Genomic DNA, 26221 nt, shown 5'->3' on the forward strand with positions numbered 1-26221 from the left:
AAAAGCATTCCCTAGCCAGCAGCAAAAGCCTAGCAGCCCAGGGGAGGTGGGAAGGGGTGGCAAAAGGAACAGGGGAAGGAGAGAGCTTGGGGATGGGTAGGAGAGGGGCTGTTTGCTTCTCCAGGCGAACTTCAGACTCAACAAAGGAAGCTTGCCTGGTTTTCTGTCAGCCCACCTTGTAGGCTGCTTCATCTGTGACTTAAAGAAATTCTCTCTACATTTACTGAGTAAGGGATCCCAGGCCTTCTTGGGTCCATAACTCTGGGGCAGTTCCACCGTGCAGACTTCTCCAAGGTTAAAGACTCAAAGCTTTTAGACTCCTGCCATGAATCTGAGAGTAGACATGCCATTGCTGGATTCATAGCAAGGAATCTGACAGCTTCATAAATCTTCAGACCCAGGTCTAGGGGCCCTATATATGCTCTGGATATGCTCCCAAGGCCTCTGATCACCGCTGGAAAGCCAGGAGCAAGGCCTCTGCTACTGAAATTAAACCTGGTTCTCAACCTGCCCCCTTAGCCAATCGAGGGGCATGGGAGGAGGGAGGGTGCCACATTCTGGGTGTGAAAATTGTGGCTCTGCCATGATTGGGCCATGATATTAGTGAGCTGGTCCCACAATTTAAACCAGGCCCTAAATATTAGAAGTCATTTGACCTGCATACTTTGAGACATTCTATGACATTGCATCATCATGTGTTCTTTCTCTGTATGTTTATATAGATGAATAATCTTGTACATATATAAAATCCATTAAAATACCGTTAATAAGGTTGCAGAGTCAAGGATGACACAGATAGGCAATGCAAGTAACACAGCTGCTTGGGCAGCCTTAATTCTCCCCTCTCACTCATGTGAAGTTTGATACAGTCTTTAGTTATGTGATAACATCCTTTTTTTTTTTTTCATCCAGAGCATATGTAGTAGGGCTGTGTGAGGCTTCGGACAGAGCTTCGGATCTGGAAAAGCTTTGGATGCTTTGGGGTCTAATGGGGAAACAATAAAATATCTATTACTTTGTTTTTTGTCCATTTTGGATGAAATTTTCAGGGGTGGTAGACTCTGCAGAGAGGATGAATCTTGCTAAGTTTCAGGAAGATCTTTGCTGGGATTTGGGGGCAACAATACCCCAAATTCTTGAAAGCAAAGCAAAGCTCCTGTCATGTCTATGTATTACAAAACAGGGGGGTCAAAACTGCAAGGCTGGTAGCTCTTACTGAGGCCACAAAGCCTGCTAAGTTTCAAGAAGATTGATGCAGGGGTTTGGGGGGAACTGCCCTTCAAGCTGCGGACAAGCAAAACTGGTGCCATGGGTGCTTGTGGGGCTGACTGTGTCTGCCTTGGGGTAGGAGGGGAGACGCGGCTGCAGCCCTGGCTATGAAGCTGCTGTGTGCCCAGTTACCAATCAATCCATCATGATTCACTCAGGGACCAGGGACTCAGAGACCAGCTCAATACACAGGACCCAGCTACTACACAATGACTTAAGGAGCAGCAATTAGCACCTGCAAAACCAGGCTAAGGAGAGGAAAGACTCAATACAGACAATCAACTGCCCCAGGACAGACACGGTCTTGACCAGCTCTGATTCAGAAAGATTTCCTCCCTACCCCACATTTCCTCTTCTCCATGACTTTTATAAATTCATAGATGTAGCTGCACTTGGGCAGGAAAGACTGCTGGGATCAGCTTATCTTCAAAAGGATGAAGTGCTTTTTTCAGCTGGGTTCCAGGGTGACTCATGAACTGAGTTGGAAAGCTATAGTTATGCACCGGAAAAGTCTATAGAGACTGTTTTTGTCAGCTCACATGCTAAACTATACTCTGCTGTATTGGCTCTTAATTCGCTTAATAACTCGTGGGTATTTGCCATTGGTTATCCCTACGTCAGTGTTCAGTTACTAATGGACTTTTTAATTAGATCGTCCCGTCAACAAATAAATCCCTTTTCTGTTTCTCCTACCGTTACATCTTCAGTTTAATAATAAGAAGTCAAGTGGTACCAGTGACCCTTAGAGAATGAACAAATATTACTGAACAATGAATTCATGATGAGATGCTTGAACTGATAAACATAAACACTTTTATTGGCTTTCCCATTTGATGTATTTTTTTCCTGAATAAGTGTTCAAAGGCTATCTTTTTGTGGCTGGAAAGAAACAGCTATCCCTGTCTAGACGCATCAAGACACATTCAAATTTCAAATCACAAACGTTGCCTCTATAATTTGGACATTTGGCCGGTGTCTAAATTTAACTTGTGCCATTCGAAATGGAACCAGAAAGCTCCGTGGACATCTATAAATGTGGCGTGCTAAAGTGAAACAATTTTCTTCGGCTTGTGGAAGACCAAATTTGGAGCTCATTTAATTTCAGGTTACCCATGTGTGTTGTGCAAGGCAGTGCACTCTCTTATTACATTTCCTTTTCCTTAATTGAGGAAATTATGCTGAATTTGCATAAGGGAATTGTTGTAGAAGGGTTTCTTTTTCCTTTTGTCCAATAAATGCATTTCCCATGTAGTTAAGGTTTAAGATTGTACAAACCTAAGACCTCTGCTAACATGCTCATAAAAATGCACTATAGTTAAAGGGAAAAATACTTGAAAGCCAGGAAATTCTAAGTGAAGGCTGAAGTTGAGGGAGGGAATGACACTTAAAAATCTGGAGCTTCCTGCCTAGATTTGAGCCATGAGACTCAGTGTTGGATAATAGGTCACAAGATGCTTGGTTTTTCTCTCAAAGCAAATGTCGCTGATTTTCTTCTGGTTTTAGCCCCATGCTTATAAACTGCAGCAGAGTACATAAAATGTATAATGCATTTTGTATTAAAGAACTTCTCAGTACATTCAAAATAGTTATGCCCCTTGGAGATTTCCAAAGTGCCCATCACTGTTATGTGATGGAACTTGCACCTGGCTTCATTTATAACTCTGCAATATTCTTAGCTTTTGATGAGGCTTAAACTATGGTCTTAAAATTAAATCTAAGAGCTATATTCTTGCCTTCTCATAATTCCCCTTTCTGCTATTCCAGCAGCCCAAGGGGAGCTTAAAACTGTCTTAAGAATTAGGTCTCAATTCACAAAAATATTCAAGTGTATGCTTAAAGTTAAGGGCACAGCTGGTTATGCTGAAATTCATAGGACTTCATATGCCTACTCATGCTCGAGTGTACTATTAGATTGTGGATTTAAGGTTAATCGGGGGGTGGGAGGCACAACTACTGTTGCGCTGTAATTTCTGTTTTATAGGAAAGTTTTTACAGAGATTCGGCATTCTCAAAAAATGGTTTGTTCTGAACTGGGAAAAACAAAAAGTGTAGACATTTTCCACAGAAATATTCTGTAAAAAATTCCTTTTGGATAAATGTCAATATATTGTTTCAAGCCCAACATTTTAAGAAAAGAATGATAATAAAGTAAAAAGAACAAAAAAAAAAATTAAAATGATAATAAAAGCAGCCAGGAACTTTTTTTTTTGCAAGACAGCACCTGGAACAATAACAAACTATCAACTAAAATGAAAATCTGTATTTATGAGATGTGTTTTATCCACTCTTCTGTATGGCTGAGAGACATGGGTGATCTATGCCATACATACCAAAAGACTGAACAGCTTTCACATTAGATGCCTGCATAAAATTCTTTGAATAAGATGGCAAGATAGGGTGACAAATTTGGAAGTGTTAAATTGTGCTGGTATGTCATGTATGGGAGCGTTGATTAGTAAGAAAAGACTCAAGTGACTTGTTCACGTCAAGCGAATGCCAGTTCAAAGGATCCCAAAGAATGTGCTGTACTCTGAAGCTCACAAAGGGTCTAGAAAGAGAGGCAGACCACTGCACAGGTTTTGGGATGCCTGCAAAGATGACTTGGCATCCTCTGCAATCTCTGTGGATGATTGTGAAAGGAGGGCAGAATGTTGCTCTGGCTGGCGGAGCCAGCTTGCAGATGGAGCGAGGTGTTGTGAGGCAGACTGGATCAAGTTTTGTGATGACCGGCATTAGAGGAGGAAAGAATCTGTTGCTTGGATTCAGAGCACTGGTGCGTGGGCATGCCCTACCTGTGGGTGGGACTGTCGTTCATGCATTGGACTCAGCAGCCATCAAAGAACTCATCGGCGCACACACCATGCTCTGTAAAGAACGACGGTGCCAACTGATTTGATAATAAAATAGATACGCCAGGCATATCCCCTCCCTCCACCTACCTGTCTCACACCTATTGTCTCCCATGGCATCTGATCCTCACTGCCAGGTATTTGCATTTTCACAGCCCTGCATTTTGCATATTGGCTTCTACTCCATCCGGGAGAACACAAAACAACAGCCTGAAGAAGGGTGTATGTGCCTGAAAGCTTGCAAAGAACAATTTTTCCAACTATTTAGATATTACATTTAAAATAAAAGACCCTTGTCCATAAAAAAAAGATATCACATTTACCCAAAGAACCTTGTCTGCCAGATGCCAGGCAAAGGGGTTTTTTTAGATGAAAAGTAGAAACACTCTATTTTGAAAAATGCTAAAACCCATTCTGGTTTTATTGTTTCTCCCTAAAACACAATCTTATCTAAATTGACACTTTCCCACAGGGCAGTTTAGTTTTGACAAAGCATTTTCTGTTGTAAGTGTTTTGATCGGATCTAGTCAGAATGGAAACATAATTTATTCTGGGCATCCTGGCCATAGTGGTGACACACTAGAAGCTCAGCACCCTGAGGCTGTTTTATCTTGAACTAGGGGCCAGTCTGTGGAAAATGGTTCTCTCTTGTATTTAAAATTATATTTGACTGTATTAAACTCAAATGTTCTTTAATATTGGGTGCTTTGCACTTCATCAGCACTAAAGGTTGCACTGGTCAGAGAGTAGGCGCTAGGGGCTGCAGCTGGCAGAAATCACTGCACTTTCATTAACTTTAATAATGCTATATCAACTGTCATCAGCCAGGCCTGTGGTCCTAGGTTACTCAGGGGTTTGGTAGTAGCAAACAGACTTTTTTTTTGGTCTTTCAGTTGGTGGTTTAGGTTGTAGTGGCTAAAAGATTTTTCCTTCTCTGTGAGCACATCTACATGTGCAATTAATGCAATGCAATAAACTCCAGTGCTTTTTGCCCCAGAGTTTATTGCTCCCAGGTTCTGTATCTACATGTGCACCCAGGACTGCAAAATGTTCAGCTGGTTTGGAGCAGCTTATGGATCCTTCCTCCTGCTGGCTTAATGTGCAGCAGAGGGGCTCGCTGAGGTATGAGGGTGCTCCAGTGTGGGGCTAGCTGGCTTTGTGCCCCAGCCAGTCAGGGCAGTGTATACACGTGCACTACTGCAGAGTAAAAAACTCTGCAGCAGGATAGGACTTGTATAAATGTCTTGTGTAGATGCACCCTGTGTTTGGTAGGCAGTGAGGTTGGTGCTTTCACTTCAGTTCCCTTATTGGCACTTTCAGCAAAGAGGCCAAGAATGGAACGGTAGCCTTATTTACCCAGGTACTTTTGTTGTTCTGTTGAAAACAGAAAGCTTCAGTCTTCAGACTGGTTGACTTTGCTACCTCATGAGAGAACCACAGTAATGCACAACATTGGAAAGGGCAGTATCACATACCAGCTGTTTGAGTTATAAATGGAACATGAAAACATTGCCTTTTTTAGTTGTCCAATAGAATATGCCCCCATAGTTGAGGAATACAAGCACCTTTGGTTCACCCCCTTGCCTTTCTTAATTAAAAGTTGCTTTTAAGACAGTTTAAGGGCTGGATTCAAAGCCCACTGAGATTAATGGAAAACTTCCCACTGATTGTTCTGTTTTGTTGTTTCCACTCTATATAGGTTCCTGTACCATGCAAGTTGCCATGGTATTGAATCCTTTCCAATCGTTTATTTAAACAACATGACTAATGTCTGTCATGCACAATTTCCTGCCTCATCCTCTCCCTAGAGGGAGACTTGTGTGTGCAGTGGAGTGTTTTATTTCAGTAGGATTTTGTATATATGTAGTTACAAGTTGCTGTGTTTATACTGCTGATGGGCTACACTTGGAAAGAAGGTGAGGTTTGAGGATTATCCTTTATGCTTATAGGCTAGGGATAGACATTCAAAAAGCCTAAGCCTGAATTGATTTAATTTTTGCAGGTTAGTCTAACCTGGCTAGGCTAAATCAGTTTTTTAACCAGGCAGACATCCCAGAAATGCAGGCACATGCCTGTAGTGGCTCAGGCTAGCAGCCGAGGGGTGCTACAGCAGCTCTCCCTTCCCTTGAGATGAAGGGGCTGGGGAAGGGCATGGCCAGGCTCTAGCAGGATGCTCTGATTAGCCCAGCAGAGAATTGATAACAGAGTTTATCACCTGTAACTCAGTGTTTATCATCCCATTAAGTAAACAACCGAGGGACATACCAGCTACCTGTTGATTCCACCTGTTGATTCAGCAGGGACCTTAGCCAGCATGTGGTCTGGTAGCTAATACACAGACACCTCTCTGCAAGGCAGAGAGAGGGGAGAATTCCTGCTTAGGGAGTGTGGTGGGGGGCAGCCTGCAGTCCCTGCCAGAGCTTCAGCCAAGAAGCAGAGGGGAGGAGCCAGTTCTGTTGTGGAGCAGAGAGCCCTACCCAGTCCAGAGAGCATGCTGGGGTGCTGGGGGATTCTGATTTAAGTTAAACCAGCAAGGGGTCTGGGACAGACATTGCATAAATTGGTTGGACCCAAATCAGCTAAGTCTGATACTATATTCAATCAGGTTTATCTCAGACCAGTTTCAGCCATTTTCAAATTGGTTTATGTGCACTGAACATCTGTTCTGTTACAGGTTTAAACCAGTTTTTGATCACTTAAATCAGTTTATGTTTAGTGTCTGTCCCTAGCCATGGAGTTCACTTTAGCTGACTAGCTCCCCAGGCCAACTACATCAATATTATAGAGGGCTCCAGTGAAAGGTTCGCCACCATAGGGTTCTTCCCAGAAATGCAACTGATTTTTCGTATTTATTATGGGCCCAGATTCCCACCCCCACAACCTGCCCCAAATTATGCTAAATTTGCAAAATTGGTTGATCTGGGGGAGGGGATATCTTGCTTTTTATCTTCAAGTCTTCCTTTTAAATGTCATGAATCAGAACTCAGATATTTTTCTCCTTGTCCAGACCTAGTTAAGATGCAGGATGTCAACACAGTATTTTGGTGGGCTTCTCAAAGGATTTTGTTCACTCTCTTGTCAGGAATACCAATTTCCTTTTTGTCTCTGTCTTGCTGCTATCTGACAGGAATATAAAAGCACCACAGGAAAGGAACTAAGGTGCTGAAATCAGAACTCTACTAGAGCAACCTGCGACTTCTGTGTTTTCTGCTACCCTTGGTGGGTTTTTTTCTTACTTCTTTCCATCTGGTACCCATGTTACCCTTTTGTGTCTATTTAGTATACCTATGTCCCACCTACTGAGCAGGCTACAAGCATTCTGGGGCACGAGGTTGAATTTTAACTCTTGGATCGTATTTTTTGCCCGTGCGGTAGTGTGCCTGGCACAGCAGGGCCTTGATTGAGGTTACCATTTGTACTACAGTGAACTGTAAAATAAATACCCAGATGTGTCAGGGTGGGGAAAATTCTTGGATCTCTCATAATGACAGTATTAAGGAAGAAGTTTATTTTCAAATCTGCAATAAATTTATAACGGACTGTGACATTAGGGATTCCTACTTAGTTCTGGGTATGTGTCTTACCCATAAACCTCTCCTACAAACTAACCAGTGTTTTGTTGGCGTTTTTTGTATGTGTTAATTTGGAGGACTAGCCTGAAAGTTAGTTGTAGGAGTCCTACTGCTGTAATGTTAATATTCAAGCCCCACTGTCTATCTACTATGATATCAGATTTGTTATTGTGGATTCCTGTTTTGCGTTGGTGCTGGGGAAAGGGATGGTACTGCAGTGTCTGATAGAGACATCACCAGATTCTGTGAGAATCTAGGATAAATTGATAGGTCCTTCTGCTAGTTAAAGAAATTACAGCCTCACTGAAACCTAGTCTTGTGTACTTGCGTACGCTGGAGTGCGGTGTCATAGAGGAGTCAAAGGCAGTTGAAACCAGTGGGATTCTTTGCACAGGATTTGCTCAGATATTTAAACCAGTGCTTCCCAACCTTTTCAGACTTGAGGCACCCCTTCTTAGACTTGAGGCACCCTTTGGCAAATGCCATCTCTTTGCTTTCACTAATGTTTTAACTGTGGAAAAATAATAGAGTGTTTTTTCTGTCGCAAAGAACTCAGAAAGACCACACCAGGTCAGAACGCTTTTAACACTATGAATTCCTATTTGAAATCTCTGGGTTCATCCTGTGAACCATACTGAAACCCCTAGAAGTGCTATCATTGCATGGCAACCTGGGGTACTCTTGACGGACATCCCGGAGGGCCACGGCACCGGTTGAGAATCACTAATTCAAACAAACGGAAAAATAATTTCCCGTATGAATGTATTCAATTCAAAAAAGTTAGCCTTACTTGTATATTATCTTTTATCTTCTCGAGTTTCAGAGTAGGTCTGTATTTGTCGGTTAGAAAAATCTGTTGGCCCAGTTCCATCCCAATCTTTAGTTTGTGGTGTGAGAAAAATAAAAGTACTTTCTCTATAGTCTGAGGGAAGTTGTATGAGGGAAAGAAATTGAACTGACATCTAAAAAACAAACAGTTAAACTTGGATTGACAAGATGCAAAAAAGAGAAAGAGAACCGAATGAGAACAATGAGCAACACCTACTTATTATTTCAGTGGCCCTCACAACACATTACAAACTTTCAAAGGCTGTGAAATTAATTGCATGCAGTACAGCACTCAAGGTGCTTAATATTTTCTCTCTCTGGGACAATTTGCTAGAGACATCTTTTGAACTGTGGATACAAAGCAGGAAAGATGGGGCTCTCTCTCTAGCTGTGTCATTCTTCATTTTAATGAGGAAAAAATGTCACATAGAGCAGTGTGAATTTGAAATATTATAATATGCTTCAGTTTTATGTCAGAGGAAGTATGTTTCTTAAAAGAGCTTAATGATTCTAAATCCTAGACCTTGTTGACAAGACATCTGCTTAGTTGGCCTGTGGTTTGTGCCTCATCTATAAGCTCATTATCATATATATTAAAAGAAACCTATTAAAATATTTGCATTTTAAAATGAATGATTTAAAAAAAGGAAAACCCCCCCCCGCCAACTATGAGTAACTTGTTCTTTTCATTGTGCAAAACATTCCACTAGGGAGATGGGGAGAATATATATTTTAGTTATTTCTTGCAAACCATTTAACATTTGGGTAATTTTTATAATTACTTTTGCCATAATTCTTAAAGCTGGGAAACGTTATATAGTTTTACTTTAAAAGCTATAGCTCAATGTAAATAATTTCTGTACAGCTAGCCCTCTCTGTTGGAAGCCAAATCTAACCTGAAAGGTGGTAATTCTTTTTCTGGTCTTGCTGACTATTATTCACCTCCCCCCATCATTTTTCTGTTGTCTTCATTTCTGCCTCTTCACCTGTCTAGCTGAGCATACAGTAGTTGGATTGACACTGAAGCTATACTGGCTGTTTGCTTAAACAGTGGTATTGAGATGGAAAAAAAATGCAGATGATTGTCAAGACCTTTTAAATCTAATCTAAAAGGTGGTAACTGCTGGTCAGACTCGAGGGAGGATTTTCCAGTTCATGGAAATACCCATCTGGACCAGCAGCTAGTATCTTCAGCATCCTTCCAGCTGGATACCGCATGGGGGCTAAGGGACTCCTTTTGGGTTAAGCCTCATACATATCTCCCAAATCTTCATTTGTTTCTCAGCTGGAGTCATATGAAGAAGTATGTCTACTTGCCCAAATTGTCAGCTCTATTCAGCTTCCTTTGGTCACCACAGAGAGTCAAGGGGCTGTAGGCAAGTTGCTGGTGACTCCATTCTTCTGAGGATACTTCTGGCATCGCCAAGATGTGCATCTGGAGCTCTTCACCTACATTGGCACAATCCAGGCAGCAGTGTGTGTTCCAGATCCCATTCCTGACATGTTTCTGAGCACGCATGTTCAGAAGGGGTAGCACAGGACCTGGCTTATATTGTCCTATTCTGAGAAGGGGATCCCTCACATCAGGGGAATCCTCAGCTGAGGCAATCCACTTTCCAATATGTGCCACAAAGATGCTGAATTATTTTGGGGTATCTGCCGGAGTGGCAGGGCTTAGCCTGTTTCAGTGCCTGGCTCCCCACGACCTGGCACATGGATGGCATTGCAGTCTGATCCAGTCTGCTCTTGCAACTCTGGGCAGAATAGGTTCTCGTTTATCTCAGCTGGTAGGTCAGCTCAGCGGTCTGGGCTTTCAGAAAATATGGACTCCATCAGGTAACAGCAGTGAAGCTGAAAAACATATACTTTGCAGTCATACAATGAGTATTCCTTGATGATAATCCCAGCGCTGGGCATTGTGGGTAGCTAGGAGTACCATGCTCACCGTGGAGACATCCTCGCCACCTGGCATGGCTCTTCCAGCCTCAACTCTTTTTTTAAAACATATTTAAACCTGACAGTCTTTACAGTTGTCCTTGTTGTCTCCTCAGCTGTTTAAGCCATTTTGTCGCATATTGAAGCAGCTGTAAAGGGAAAGGAAACAGCTCCTGCTGCTTCTCAAAAACAGTAGGTATAACATCCCAGCTGGAAATAATATGTTTTATGGACCTGATTTATCCCCTCAGCTGTGAGGTATAAATCCTGTTTCCTCACTGCATGGCCTGCACACACATCCTTGTAGGCCTGATCCTGCAATGCTCTGAGCAAAGACAGGGACAGGTTTAGTTGCAAACAAATGTGGTTTTAGGGAATGTATTCATAATCATAGAAAATTAGGGTTGGAGGGGACCTGAAAGCAGGACCATCCCTAACTAGATCATCTGAGTCTGGGCTTTGTCAAGCCAGGCCTTAAAAATCTCCAAGGATGGAGACTCCACCACCTCTCCAGGGAACCTGTTCCAGTGCTTTACTACCTCCTAGTGAGAGAGTTTTTCCTGAGAGCCAACCTAAACCTCCCTTGCTGCAACTTAAGACCGTTGCTCCTTGTTCTGTCATCTGTCACCATAGAGAACGGTCTAGCTCCGACCTCTTTGGAACCACCCTTCAGGTAGCTGAGGGCTGCTATCAAATCCCCTCTGTCTTCTCTTCTGCTGACTAAATAAACCCAGTTCCCTCAGGCTTTGCTTAAAAGTCATGTGCCCCAGCCCCCAAACCTTTTTTGTTGCTCTCCGCTGGACTCCCTCCAACTTTTCCATGTCCTTTCTGTAGTGGGGTGCCCAAAACTGGACACACTACTCCAGATGTGGCCTCACCAGTGCTGAATAGAGGGGAATAATCACTTCCCTCGATCTGCTGGCAACACCCGTACCAATGCAGCCCGGGATGCTGCTAGCCTTCTTGGGTGCTTGTACACATGAGCGGGGTTTAGTCTTTAGGGTTGCATTCTCTGCCCCCTAACTTGAAATGGTGGGTTTCTAATTGAAACCTACCGTTTCGATTTAGGAGTTTCTCTTGCTGTTACGGCGAGGGGCCTGATCCATTTTTTTTGGGGCGGAGTCTGCCTGCCTCTCTTGTGGCTAGGGGGGAAATTGCCAGGGGGCCAAACATCCCCTGAGCTGTGCGGGAGCCTCGGTCCTTCCCTCTGTGGTGGCAGTGCCCTCTGGGCCCATCCAGGTGGGCTGCTAGCGGGACAGGTGCTGCCCCAGATTGGAGGCAGCACCCAGCCTCATTCAACTCTGTGTTGGCAGTTGCTGCCACTGTGGAGGCAAGGACCAAGGTCCCCCATAGCTCAGGGGCCGCTCAGCCCGCTGGCAGCTAGCCCCCTCACCGCAGGTGGGCTCCACTGAAAAACAAACAAAAAAGGAGCAGGCTCCTCGCCACAATATGATGGAGAAAGAAAACCTCTAAAGTGAAATGGTGGGTTTCAACTAAAAACCCACTATTTCAATTTAGGGGACATAGAAGACTAAAACCCTGTCATGTGTACAAGTGCCCATGCAAACTCATTTAAACTCCTGCCCCCCCAACTCCTGCATATGTACAGTATGACACCATTAAGCCACACATCAAACGTACAAGCGCCCCTTGGCAACACAGGCACACTGCAGACCCATGTCTATCTTATTGTCCACTGAAACCCCCAGGTCTTTTCTGCAGACCTGCTGCTTAGCCAGTCAGTTCCTAGGCTGTCGGGGTGCATGGGATTGTCCTCTCCTAAGTGCAGGACTTCGCACTTGTCTTCATTGTTGACTCTCATGAGATTTCTTTTGGTTCAATTCTCCAATTTTATCTAGGTCACTCTGAATCCTAGCCCTACCCTCCAGTGTATCTGCTACAACCCCCAGCTTGGTATCATCTGGAAACCTGCTGAGGGTGCAATCCATCCCATCTTCCAGATCGTTAATGAACAAAACCAGCCCAGCCCCTGGGGTACTCTACTTGATACCGGCTGCCAGCTAGACATTGAGCTATTGATCACTACCAGTTGAGCCTGACAATCTAGCCAGCCTTCTATCTACCTTACAGTCCATTCATCCAACCCATACTTCCTCAGCTTGCTTTGCAAGACTGCTGTGGGAAACTGTATCAAAAGCCTTGCTAAAGTCTTGGTATATTATGTTCACTGCTTTCTCTGCATCTCATCAGACAAGGCACACAGGTTGGTCAGGCATACCTTGTCCTTGGTGAACATGCTGACTGTTCCTAATCACCCTTTTCTCCTCCAAGTGCTTAGAAAAGGTTTCTTTGAGGATCTGCTCCATGACTTCTTTGGGGACTGAGGTGAGGCTGACTGGTCTGTAGTTCCTTGGATCTAAGCAAGGCATGACAGCACCTTACCTAGAGCAATGCAGTTTCTTAGTTCTAGACTTCAAAATTAGTTTGAGTCCAACTGGTGATTTCCCATTTCATGAAGGTGTTTTTCCTTTAAGGTAGTACATTTTATTGCCATTCTTCAGATACGTTAGAAAGGATGAGCATAATCTTCTTCAGGTAACTGTCTAGCTTCCATTATTGTAGTATTTGAAGGGCTCACAATCTTTTTATGTTTGTATTGTTCCATCATTTTATGAGGTTGTTAGGTGCAGTTATAGGGCATTGAGGCACAGACACTAAGTCCCAGCTTCTCAGAAGTACTTAAATACCTAACTCCCACTGAAAATGAGAGAAGCTATTACTTACAACTTTGAAGATTTGGACCTAGAGTAATTTGTCCAAACTAAGAAAGGAAGACTTTGGAAAAACTTGGAATTGAACCAAAGTTTTTGTCTAGCGGCTCATCATCCCACCTTTTTAGACCTCATGTTTATTGGTCATTTTGCCTACTATAGCGTATGGTTGTTGCTGGATGTTTAATACCTTGGCAATATTTAGACATCCACATCTCCATTTTCACGACTAATATTTGGTGCCTAATTACAGAACCGTGAGCGTCTGTGATATATTTTATGATTATGCATTATTACTTACAATACAGAATTACCTAGATCAAGGCCAGAGGCTGATTATGCTAGGCATTGTACAAACACGTAACATGACAGGTCCTGCCTGGAAGGGAAATACGGCTGAAACAGAGACAAAGGATTACATTATAGGTCACACTACAGGTGGAGGAACTGAGGCACCCAAATTAAATGGCTTGCCCATGGTCACACTGAAGATCTGAGGGAGCTGAGAGCAGGAGCCTTGTGCGTCAAGTCCCACGTCAGTGTCTTAAATAGAAGACTTCCTGGTTGCCTTATGCGTGTCCCTAGTAGATCCCTAGGGGAGTGACAGTTACCGATGAACAAAAAGTTGCTGTTCTGTCTTACGAAACGTTTAGTATTTTATGTCCTGTTATGGTGTCCTTCCCTCTCAGCGTGAGAGTGGGCACGAGATCCTGCCGATAACAGTGTCCTCATTAATGACAAGTGCAGCCAAGCATGCGTTCGTTTTCGCATCGCTCCGTGCTGCGGTTATCTGTAGAACAGGAATAGAAAGCAAATGTCTAATCTTTTTTTTTTTTTTTTTTTTAATTTAAAAAAAATAAAAGGCTTAGCAAGATTACTTCAACCCCCACCCTGCCCCAGCTGAGCTTTGCTTAAATCCTGAAAGAGTAGAAATAAAATAGCTTTTGTTTTAAAGATGAACTGTAACATCGGTGTGCTGTGCTGGGGAAGCAGAAGGAACTAGCAGGGGAGGAAAACTTGCACATCAAAGAAAACTAGGGAGCGTTGTCTTTTTTCAACCTTTTACTTACAAAAGAGAAAAGTGGAAATGTGGGGAGAGTGGTGCGTGGCAGCTGAAGGTCAGTGAAGAGGATTTTTTTTGGCCAGCAGAGTTTGGTTTCGGTCATCTTCTTCCAGCGTAATTCAAATTAACTTCAGTGGGATTCCTTGTGTCCTGATTTGCACTAGAGCAGTTGAGAGGAGGAATCCTTACTTGCCTGTAGCTCGTCACTGTGCTTAGCCTTCCACATGCTTGCTCCTTGAGCAGTTTGCATTTGTTCAGGAAAGTAAGAGAGGGGCTATACTGTTATGGGGGAAAAAAAAGATCTCTGTCTGTGTGGTGTAGCTTGTCAGTGCTCAGAGCAAGGCTTGGTTGTAATTTCATTTAAACCTGGGAATTACCTGATAAGGGCAAGAGAAGACATAAAAGACCAAGCTTCAGAGTGAGCTGTCCAGGGAGGTTGTGGATGAACGCTTTAACCTCTCTGGACCCTCCAACGCTGACCTCAGGGTTGCTGTTCTTAGGCAGAAAACCTTTAAAATCCAATTTGACCTAGAAATTGTGGAACAAGAAATCATCCACAGACTGGGTTGTGTTCAGCCTGGTTTAAATGAATATTATGGCTTCTTATCCCATTACCTGGATTAGCTTTTGTGATCCCTTTGTTCCTATGAGTTCTTGGCTTGTTTGCATCTCCCAGCACTGCTCCCTCTCCCCGCTCTGCTGTCCTACCTTTTGTATTCAAATCACTCTCTACACTTGTACGCTGCTCTGTGCTCTTTTCGCAGCATCTGATGAAGTGCGCTCCAGCTCACAAAAACTCGTGCTGTATGTAGGTCTAATTTAGTTCATCTGTAAAGTACAAATCTACCCTGCCTCTGCTTGAGTTCAAATCAATTTGGCTAAGTATGTCTCTCTCTACTTTATCTGCCCTGTGAACTGCTGCAATAAAAATATTTGGCTGTTATAAACCCAAGTAGCATAAAGTTGGCACTGTTGCGCACTTACAAATTTAACACCCCCTTCCCCCCCCACAAATGGCACTTTACTTTAAACTTGGTGTGCCCCTGCACCAAATGCAGCACATGCCCAGAAGAAGCAGCACATTAGTTGGACTCAGCTTACCCAATGTCTACATAGATTGGGTGCTTCAGTGGGGCTTTTTGGCACTTTTGTCTAATAGCTGATTGAATTAGTTTTAGGTAAAAGCCCCACTGAAGTGCCCGATCTATACAGATGCTGTGAAGCCAGGTCAAACTAAGGTGCTGCCTCTTCTGGTAAAGTGCTGTCCCCCCTCCCACCCCCAATCTGTCAGCAGCCATTATTGTTCTGTTTCCTCCCCTTTTGGGGCTATGCTACCACGTGGAAAGTGGCTATGTCCTTCGGGTTATCACTTACCCTCTACTAATCCCACCCTCTTTTAATCCCCTTTGCATGCCTGGAAGAGTTTCAGGACTAGCTACATAAGAGAGACCCTGCAGAGCAGTAGCGTGCAAAGCTCCATACCCACGAGCTTGCATTAGCCTGATCAGAGTCCATTCTGGTCTATTATCATTAGCCAAAAACCTGCTTTAATTGATTTCATAGATTTCATAGACATTAGGGCTGGAAGGGACCTCGGGAGATCATCGAGTCCAGCCCCCTGCCCAAAGGGCAGGAAGTCAGCTGGGGTCATAGGATACCAGCAAGATAAGCATCCAGTTGAGTCTGTCTATGCAATGCAGTCTAATTTTACAGTTTCGGTTGTGTTTCAAAGAGCTTTGTTTTAAACGAATGCCCGTCAAGCCTTCTTGCATTCCCTCTTTGTTGAGGCATAGAAGAATAACCTGGATGCTGATATTTGCAATGGATCAAGGGATGTCTAGCTCCAGAAGACCATTTGGTTTTACATAGCTGTCAAATTCATTTGAAATTTGAAAACAAATTGAGAAATTTTAAGAGCAGAGAAAATAGCAGTGAATTACTAACATGCATTGGGGGCACAGGAATGGCATTTTCAAGTCCCCCAGCAAGCCATTTGCATTGGAGGATTTGTGCGCGATGTGGTGCTCAACATCTCTTGAAAGGTGCTGAGTGTCTTGAGCCACCATGGGAATTAAAGGCACTCAGGTGTTCATGAGATTTGCTTTCCAGGCTAGTACACAAATTAAAAAAATATCAAGCATTTCTCCTTGCTATCAATTTCTTTATAGTTAGATGAAACAAAGCAACTAAAATGGCTGTAGGCAATAGACTAGCTGGAACATGAGGTTAAAAGGCTCTATTCTGCCTCCTGATTGATGGTCCCAATAGTGGGGTTTTTTGTTTGTTTCTTTTATTTACTGGCTAAACAGCAACACTGAAAATCTTCAGAGCAGGTCTTCCAACAGTGAAATCCCTCTTGGTGGGAGGCAGACTCCAGTGGAAGGGTTATCAGCTGCCCAAATGTTTTCCAAACATTGTAGCAGATTCTTGCTACTGAAATGATGTAGGAAGAGCCATATATCTTTCCTCTGTATGTATTCCTGATTAACCCCCCGAATGAGATGTAGTCTTATTGTCCATAAAATCAAATTATTCACAACCAATTTCACTCTGAAGAGCTATCTCATGTTACATTTCAAAAACAGAACCCATTTAGATGAAAGAAGAATCTTGTTTCTCGTCTATATGGGGGTCAGTGCTTCTGCTCCTAGTGCTGTCTTTGTATTGCCACAGAGGCTATCTTGCCTCTAATGTACACGTTTATCTGCTAACTTGGCACTGTTTTCAAGCTCACTCATTTTAACATATAAATAACATACTATGGCAATGGGATTTTTTTTGGTAAGACCACTCTTCAGTGGATGAGCCCTGCCTGTATTTCAGGAAGGTCTGAGATTGGTAGATAAAAACTTCAGTACATAAATAATTTACTCGACAGTGAACTTCTCTAGAGTCCTTGCAGACCTTTAGAAATCGTTCTGAATTCTAAAATGTTGCAAAAAAGTATGTGAAGAGCCAGGATTCTTTGACACTGAAAATATCTAAGGTTGAGGAGGAAAATGTCTATCGAGTAATACATGGCAGCTCCTATTCATCCAGGTGCTGCTCTGAACTCTTACAACATTCACAGTGCAGCATTGCAATGGAGCATTTTTCTCCTATTCTCTTTGCCCCTTTCTTCCTTCCCTCAGCAGTGCTGCTTTTAACTGATGAACCTCAGATCCTATCAATTAGGAAACAGTCTCTTTGGTGAGCATCATGTGGCCATTTCCACTTTGCACGTGGTATCATTGCTGTTCCTGAGATAACAATCTCCAAGAGCCTGCAGATTTAGTTAAATGCTATAATTTATTTAAATAAATTAACTTATCGCCATAAAATATCAATGATGGTTTAATTTCCAGCTTTAATTTTTTATATAGTGAAGTGTAAATATTTTATGTAGGAGCTTGTCAGAGGTAGGGTATTACAATAAAACAGGTGTTTTAGGAGAAATACAAAGTGGCTAACAGTAAACATAAAGGAATCAATTATTAATCATATTCCTTTCTTTTCCTATTAAGCTGCCTTCCAAAGCTCTTTACACCCAGCATAGTCAATGGCTCTGTCATCTTAAGCCATTCCATCCTTTGGCCTTTTTATTTCTGTTAAAAGTTCTAAACTGTCTTCTCCATTGGGAGAACTCTTGGGAAGTGCTGAGATAGACGACACACAAGTCAACTCTTGCTGACTTATCACTCGGTCCTTCTTTTTGGGAAGGATGGATTTGCTCCCTCCATGGGACAAGCACCAGTTCAGTACCACCTCCATGTTAGTTCCTGGGCCTACTATCCTCTTCTTCAGTTCCATCACAGAGGCAAATTGGCCTACTGGGTTCAACAGTCCTGAACATCATAAATTCCTCAAAGGTTTTTTCTTCCTTTTTTTTTTTCTTCCAATCTTGTGTCCTTGCAGCCCAGAAGGCTCCGATCAGCTATACATTACTTATTCTGTGCATCGGCTCCTATATATTGTGTGTTGCCATGTAGTATGTGAGTCCGTAATATGACATGGCTAACATCCATCATGCTCTTCTTTCCTGATCTTCTACCCAGGAGGAAAAGGTTATGCAGCTGAGTGTCTTGCTTGAGTAGAAGGGCTTTTTTGGTTTTTTTGGCATACAACTTCCTTAGTATTTGTTACAGAACAAACATCTCACACAAGACGTGGAAGTTGGGAGGAGGCTTGGGGCGGGGAGGGGGAATTCATCATTATTCCTTGGGGAATTTAACTTGGAGCAGCCCATGAGAAGGCACTGTTTTCCATTTAAATGAGCTTTATCATTTTTTCAGAGATTTTCATTATGCCATAAATGGTGGGTAAGGCATTTCCTACCATGGCTTGAGGCTTCTTGGAAGGATGCTTGCTCACGAATCGTTTTGATGTATTAGTCTAGGTCTCTTCTGGGGCATCAGGGCAGTGTTTAAGGCTTATTGCTGTTGTTCCAGAGGTTTGAGTTTAAGCTTTGGCTCTGATTTCTACTGTTTGCTGAAAGTATTCAAATTAGATGGTTTACCTGGGGCAACTCTTTGATGTAATATTTGGTGAGAAAATAAATCTGCTGCTGCTTGCCTTATTTACTGTTTGGTTTGTGATGCACTGAGTATCCTTGACAGAGGTGAGCATGGGGTGAAAAGGGACAAGGTAGGATAGCACAGGCTTCATGGGGGTCAACAGGGCAGGGGTCAGTAACACAAATGATATCAGGTGCTTCATCGTTGGTTGGTTGCTTAGTGGTTATGGGGTTTTGCTTGTTTATATTTCTATGAAAGCTAATCTTGCATTGGTCAGCGTTAACTTTAGTTCAGGCTGTTGCTTAATTCTAGCTTTTGATTAATTCCTGTGTATGTTCTCCAGCTCTTCTCCATTGAAAACTGTCTTGATTCACTTCTATTCCATTGAAAGTTTGGGGTTTTATGACAGTACCATTTAAGTAGATTAAGGAGTGCATGATCCCATTGAAGTTCTGGAGAGTTTTACCTTTGACTTTCTTGAGATAAGGACCAGGCTCATATTTTCTGTATTTGCAGAGGAAAAAAGCCTATTTGAGACTTATGGATATTAGAATTTATGCCTATGTGAAATTTTGGAGATAAAAAGGCTAGATCTAGAACTAGTATAAATTAGTTTCATCAACTTCAGTAGGAGTTTGCTGATTTACATCAGGGGAAAATCCTGGCATCGGTGACAATTATCCTGATTATGGGGAAGGAGACGGTCTGTTTTTCACAACTCTGGAAGCATTCCCTGGGATATACTTTTCTTTTGTTTATGATTGTCCTTTGCCTCCAGTTCTTCCTCTGTCTGAAATATCTCTAAATGGTGCTCTGTTTTAGATTTTAGTCTATGATTTAGCTATAGTTGCTTATCTCTGATGTGGAAGCCTGCCAAAAGCTTTCATTTCCCCCCTGAAAAGATACAAAAGTATATTGAAACTGATTCATTACATTTTCCATGTCTATTATGGCAGTGCTATTGTCTCAGACCCTCAGCAGGTTAGATATGCATAGCTTCTTTTCCCTGAATTCGTGCCATCTTTCCTTAATCAAGTAGAGGTTTTGCCAATTGATTTTGCACACTGTATTCCTTGTGGAACTGTCCAAAATACTTCATGCACTGGATGAAATCCTGGCCACAGTGAATCAAATGGCAAATTCCCATTGCCTTTAATGGAGCCAGGATTTCACATTGGCTTTTTTTGTCTTAATTAAATGGACTTGTGTTTGCCACTTTCGAGCTTCAAGAACCATCTTCAGAACCCCATTGGGCACATTTACATGTGCCTCTGACTGTGAATTTGCTCCTGCACAATCATTTAGTACTTGCTTTAGTGCAGTACCCGCCAGGCATATTGTAGCGACAAGTTATGGTGATGTAGCATCGGCATCATGGTTTGTGCCCACCACCAGTATGTCCTCATAGTAATGAGCTAAGTCACACCTACAGTGACATAGCGTTTCATGTAGATGCACCCACTTTGTCATGGATTGTGCCACCTAACATTGAAGCAAACTTTTATTAGAGTTTCAGTGGGGGTTGGGAGGAGTCATACAAATGAGACAAAACAATCTCCGTTCTTTGATGAAAACAAGCTAATTTTAGGTACAAGGTGTTAGATTTATGACCCAGATACCTTATTCCAGATGGACACTAACCCTCAGACTGACCAGACTTCTTCCATTCAATAATAGGTAAATTTTATTGATACGCAGTGATAGCAGATAAGATTAATGAAGGCAGGAAAACAAAATAATCGCCCTGATTATATATCTACCAGTCACAGAGGGAAGGTATGTCTGACCAGTATGTGAGCTTCATCCTGTGGTTCTTGAATGTCAGATGTCCGCAGCTTGGAGGTTGAGGGCTGAGGCCCACCTCCCCCCAGTGGGGTGGGTGAGATGGGCTGGTGGTGTGCCCTCTGCCCATGGTGGTCTTGGGTTCTCCTCTAAGGGACCCTTTGCTGCTCTGAAATCCCTCCTTTTGTATTCTTTCCCCCTTTCGATGACTCTTCATCTCTGGGTACCATTGATTGGTCTCCCTGTGGTCATCATACTGTCCACATTCTGTCCTGTTAGCATATTCATTTGTTCCAACAAACCCCTCACAGGCACAGATCTTAATATGGTCATTTACCAGTGTCTTAATTTGGGCATGCCTTGGCCTCCTAATTTGTTTTGTCCACTAAAACTGGAAGTCCCAAGGGCTCTGCAGCTGGTCACTGTGACCTAATGCCATGTTATCTCATGCTATGGGTACACTGTTCATGTTTTTAATTTCCCAGCCTGTGCGTATGCTGGCTTTAGACACAGTGGGACTTGAAGAAAATTTTGCCACAAACAGGTTTTTAGAAACCAGTTAACCCTTGCCATTTCCCTGGACCATTGTTCTCATGCAATATCTTCTTTATCTATAAGCCAGTTCCCAAAAGTAAATCTCTAAATATCATTTTCTAGCCATCACAAGGGGGCAAAGAGTCACAAGTGACTCCCTTAAATCAGCTTTGCCTGCTTTGCCAGCGGGTACTACACAGTACAGCAGTTTCAAGTGCTTCAAGTCTAGAGGTTTACAGAACCTTTAACAGTTAGGGGGATATGAAGACTTGACCCAGACCAGGGTTTATCATAATTTCTTTGGTAACCTCTAACACCTTTTTAAGTAAAAAGATTCAGAACCCTTATGGTAACCTGTAACCAGGACTCTGAGATAAATTGGATTACTTTCCTGTATGCTTGTAGCAACTCTGTAGATGACAGAAGCATGTGAACTATGCTCCATTTTCCTGTTTTGCTGTCATTTACTACAGAAAATCCTTTTGTGTAATCATTACCTTTTCTTTTAAGATTCCAGAATTCCTGTATACTTGGGTGTCTGTGTTTTAATGCTCCATTATTCTCTATTGCTTTTTGTAAAAAAGGGACTTAAAACACAGGTCCAAGCTCTGTTTTTTGGGAATAAGCTTAAAGAGAGAAAAGTCTGCTTCAGATAAGTTAATATTTGATTAAGAATAAAATATTGTATAGTTTTACCTGTAGTGTTCCCTGTAGCCACTTTTAACTATACATTTTATTCTTCTAATTAAAATCAGCCAGTAAACTAGTGTGGGAAAGTCATACTGCAGTTTAGATCCATTTATCCTATGGATAACATGACCAAAACTCCCTTAGGATGGCATTAACCTCTGTATTGATTCAATCAAAAAGCCCCACATGTGATTTCTCAAGCTGCTCTGTACTGAATTTGAACGGAATGCAACTGAACGTTATTCATTATGTAACAGGGTAATTGAATAATGTTTTAGTAAGGATAACATAGGAAAGATGCTTCTCTGATATAGTGGATGCGTTTATAATTTTATAATTACAAAAGATTTCTCTGATTTTTTTTTCTTTCATCTTGCCTGTATCTTTTAAAGTTCAGAAGTTATTGAGCTCATTATAAAAAAAGAATAATTTTTCCACATAGATCAGTTGTAGATAAAAACACTGTAATTGCTGTACTTGTAATTACCTGCCAGTACTCCCTGGCCAGTGGGGAAATAATTGTTATTTGACTTCAGTAACATTTTGGATCATGTTTTATTGAACAAAAATCCATGGTGCAATATTTAATTCAGAAATCACAACACCAAAGAAGAGCAAAATAAAAATGATAACGGGCTGAATCCTCTCATTTTATGAACTGGCATCATTCCATTGGAATCTAGACATCACCGGTTTACACTAACTGTGAACCTGGACCATTAACTTTATAACCGCCCCCCCATTCCCTCTGGTAAAGCTCAAAAGACTGACTATATTAATTGATTAAATAAACTAATTGCTGTATGACAGAATTAGCTTTCCCATTAACAAAGTGTCACTTTGGAAGTGGGTGTCTAGCTAATGTAATCTTTTTCAAGAAAAGACTGTCTTGTTGTTCACTGTTTGTACAGTGCCTAGCACAATATGGCTTAGTTCAGTGCCCTGGGCTCTATACTAGGGTCCTGGGAATAAATAATGATGATGATAATCAACAGTGCGATTCTACCACATAGTCTTGTGGGACAGGAAGGTAAAGAATATATTTTCCAGCTGAGGATACAGCTAAATGTAAGAGCACAGGAACTACCTAATATGAAAGTTAGCCATAACAACTGCATCATCACTCCTGCTCCTAAAAGGAGTGTCCAACGGCTCAAGAATATCCTTTTGGATTTTGAGCCCTGTTCACTGGAAAGTCTCTTTTCAGAGAGTTGTAGGCAACGCATGAGCTAATGGAAGTTTCCAATGAGGTCTATAGGAGTTTTGTACTCAAGTCAAGGCTGGAATGTGGCCCATAGTTTGTAATAACTGACTAGAACTTTGAGTTTCCTAGTAGTCTTTGCCTTCTTTTACTTAATAAATAATGATTTTCTGTACTTCATTACTTGTTGATTCTCTTGTGTTCCGTATGACTGAGGCAAGCATATTCCCAATACTGGGAATAGTTAGTTGTTGTCAGCAGTTGTTGTGTGCGTGTGCAGCCCAAGTTGACTATTGTTTATGATTCTACTTCATAGTGTCAGAGGGACTAATTAAAAATAATAGGGAGGAAACTGCCCAGCAGATTATAACAAGGACCAGGTCCAAACTAAAATCCCAGCTCTGCCTTCCGTCTAATTTTCTAATGGATATTGGAACTCTTGCTTGAACCACATGGTGTGGGTCTTTTTATTTTGTAATAGTCCCAAACTAGACCACTGAATCCAAACACATCTGAACATAGGGAGAGTTCAAACTTATGTTTGTGGCTTAGGTATCTGTTCAACGGTAAGCTTTATAAAGTGACATGCAATTTAGTTTTTAACTGTTTGAGTACCTTTCTTTTTTTTTAATATGTAACAGATGCGACTGCTTCTCACTAAGGCCTTGCTACTAGCTCCTTTGTATATGTGGTAGGTGCCTAAAGGCTGTCATTGTCTTCGGAAGACCCTCCATCTCTCTCTAATTTTAAAATTTCCCTTCTTATTGCAATACTGTATCTAACTTTCCTGTCCCAACTTCTGAATGCATGTCATTGGTTGTTCTCATTATAAAAATGCTCCCTTATGAAGCACCAGCATTTGGTTTCTCAGTTGTAAAAATGGTGGGGTCTATTCCACAAAGTTACTTCCTTTGTAGTTGTTGAAAGGGCATTTTATATACTTTATGAACAAGTAGAACTAAATATAATGACACTAGTAAACCAACCCAAAAGGCTCCCGAGCACATAGTGTGTGTAGCACAGGTTATAAATATCTGCCAAAGATTTATTTCAGGATAGAGAGAAGCGTATGGGCTCCTTTTTAGTAAAAGAAATTGTTGTGGCCATAGTGAATGATCCATCTGTTTCTCTGATTAACTGTAGTTCAAAAACTCGCATCTAAACTTTCAGGGATTTTTTTCTCCTTTGTTATAGTCTTTAAAGCCTTTCCTAGTAGGTATGCTACAACCCTAAAGACAAGGGAGTAAGAGAGATTTATGAATATACATATCAGAGTAGAAGTGAAGGGAAAAAAATCAAGGCACTTTTCAAAATAATAGAATTTTTACATGAGAAAGTCCTTTCTAGGGACTGGTGTAAATAAATTAATACTTGTCCTGACCACCCATAATTTTTGGCCTCTTCTGTTTCTAGCACCTTAACTCACTTATAAGAGCTTGGCAGGCCCTACCAGTAGTTCCTGTAGGAGATAAGCCACCAAAGAAGTCGAGGGGTAAGAAGGATCAGAGAGTAGCGTCATGGCATAAGACTGCTGTGAATTTTGGGCATCTTTTTTCTGGTGTTTTGTGCATCTCTTCATCTGCTGCTTCTGAGTGTGTTTGTGTGATGGGAGTGGGGAAGGCTGTGGGCTGAGTGGCAATCCAGTTCTCAGTGCCAAAAGACTCTGAGCTTCTTGTTCTCTGTGTGGGAGTTTCTGGTGTGGAAGAAAATATAGGCAATCTTCTCTTGAGATGGAGGTTTCACATTCATTTCTCATGTTGTGTGTCCAGGATTACACTATAAATATTGCAAACTGGAGCCTGAGCTGTATTGCTCCTGTGATAGGGGTTGAAGACTTTTTATCATCGCCATTCAATCCAGCATTGGAACCTGCAAGTCCAGAGCAAGCAGCCAAAGAGCCAGGTCGCCAACGTATCAAAATAAATATAAAAATCAAACAATTCCTTTTTCCTATGTACCATGTGCTAGGCATCATATAGCTTGCGAACCTGATGCTTCTTTTAAGAGGCTCCTTTTCTAACTTTGCCATTTATTAAATATTATAAATCCTTGAATTAAATATATGTGCTTCTCGGTTTGGGTGCTCTTCAGTTTGGAGTATGTGCATATTCAATGTCTGCACTTCGGCCCTCACCTCCCTGCCACCAAATTAAAAAATAAAAATGCCCAGTGACTTAAGACAGAGAAATTTGTTATTTAAAAATGGCCAGGTTAAAAACAATAACCTTCATTATAATTTAACAGTGTAATAAATAGTTCCCTGAAGCAACCACTGCAGTTTTTTGTTATACACAGCTTCATCATAAAACTGAACTAAAAAAAAAAAAGTTATTTTCTTTTGTAGCATTTTATTTGATGCCAGAATAAATGGGACCTGCAGGCTCCTGAGGAGTGTATATAATCCAACATGTTGTCACTTGTCTATGGGTAACATAATGCTAAAGTGCCTGCTGAGCTCTTAGATAAAACCTTGCACTTTCTCATTTATGCTGGAAAAAAGTAATAAAGAGGCTAACCTAACAATTTACACATCCTCCATATATCCAAAATGTCAGGGCTTCTTATACTGGAGATGAGGGTAATAAAAAAATATCATTACCTACAGGTACCAGTAAAAGTCTGCTGTTATACAGGTAACTCAAATCAAGTCTCTAGGTTATACAGTAACTTGCATTCCAGCTTCCTGCTCCCACCCACACACCAACCAAGCCAACCGTGGTCTTATTGGTTAAAAACACACAACGAGTTTGATTTCCACCAGAGAGTTTTGGGCCGCGCCAAATCCCGACCTGACAGACAACCAAGCTCACTGTCTTGCATTAAGTATCCATGAATTATTCATGTTAACACTGCCTCAGAACAACTGCAGCTAATTCAACTTAATTGCCATTTAAGTCTAGTGAGTAAATGACTGGACCACGGCTGTTTTGGTGCAAGTCATAGATGGAGCCAATATGTCTCACACCAAGTTGGCTGGCTGTTTTTAGCCGTGGTGTTATAATTCGAGTTGCACACACATTTCCCATACATGGTGAAATCCTGGCTCCAGTGCCAAAGTTCCTACTCCTTGACTGCATCTTTCCTGTGTGCATAATACTCTGCTAAATGCCTCTTGGTTTGGGAGTTGAAGCACTTACTGGTTTTCTACTGAGAGCAAGCTGATCACAATAATACAGATGATCCTCAAGTGCCACTTGGCAGTATCGACACAATTTTAATGATGCCAGTGTGAGGCAAGTTGTTTTGGCGTATTTATGCATGAATGGTGCTATG

This window comes from Crocodylus siamensis, chromosome 12 (assembly GCF_052110815.1).
Source record: "Crocodylus siamensis isolate JL-2025a chromosome 12, ASM5211081v1, whole genome shotgun sequence".
Classification (NCBI taxonomy): domain Eukaryota; kingdom Metazoa; phylum Chordata; order Crocodylia; family Crocodylidae; genus Crocodylus; species Crocodylus siamensis.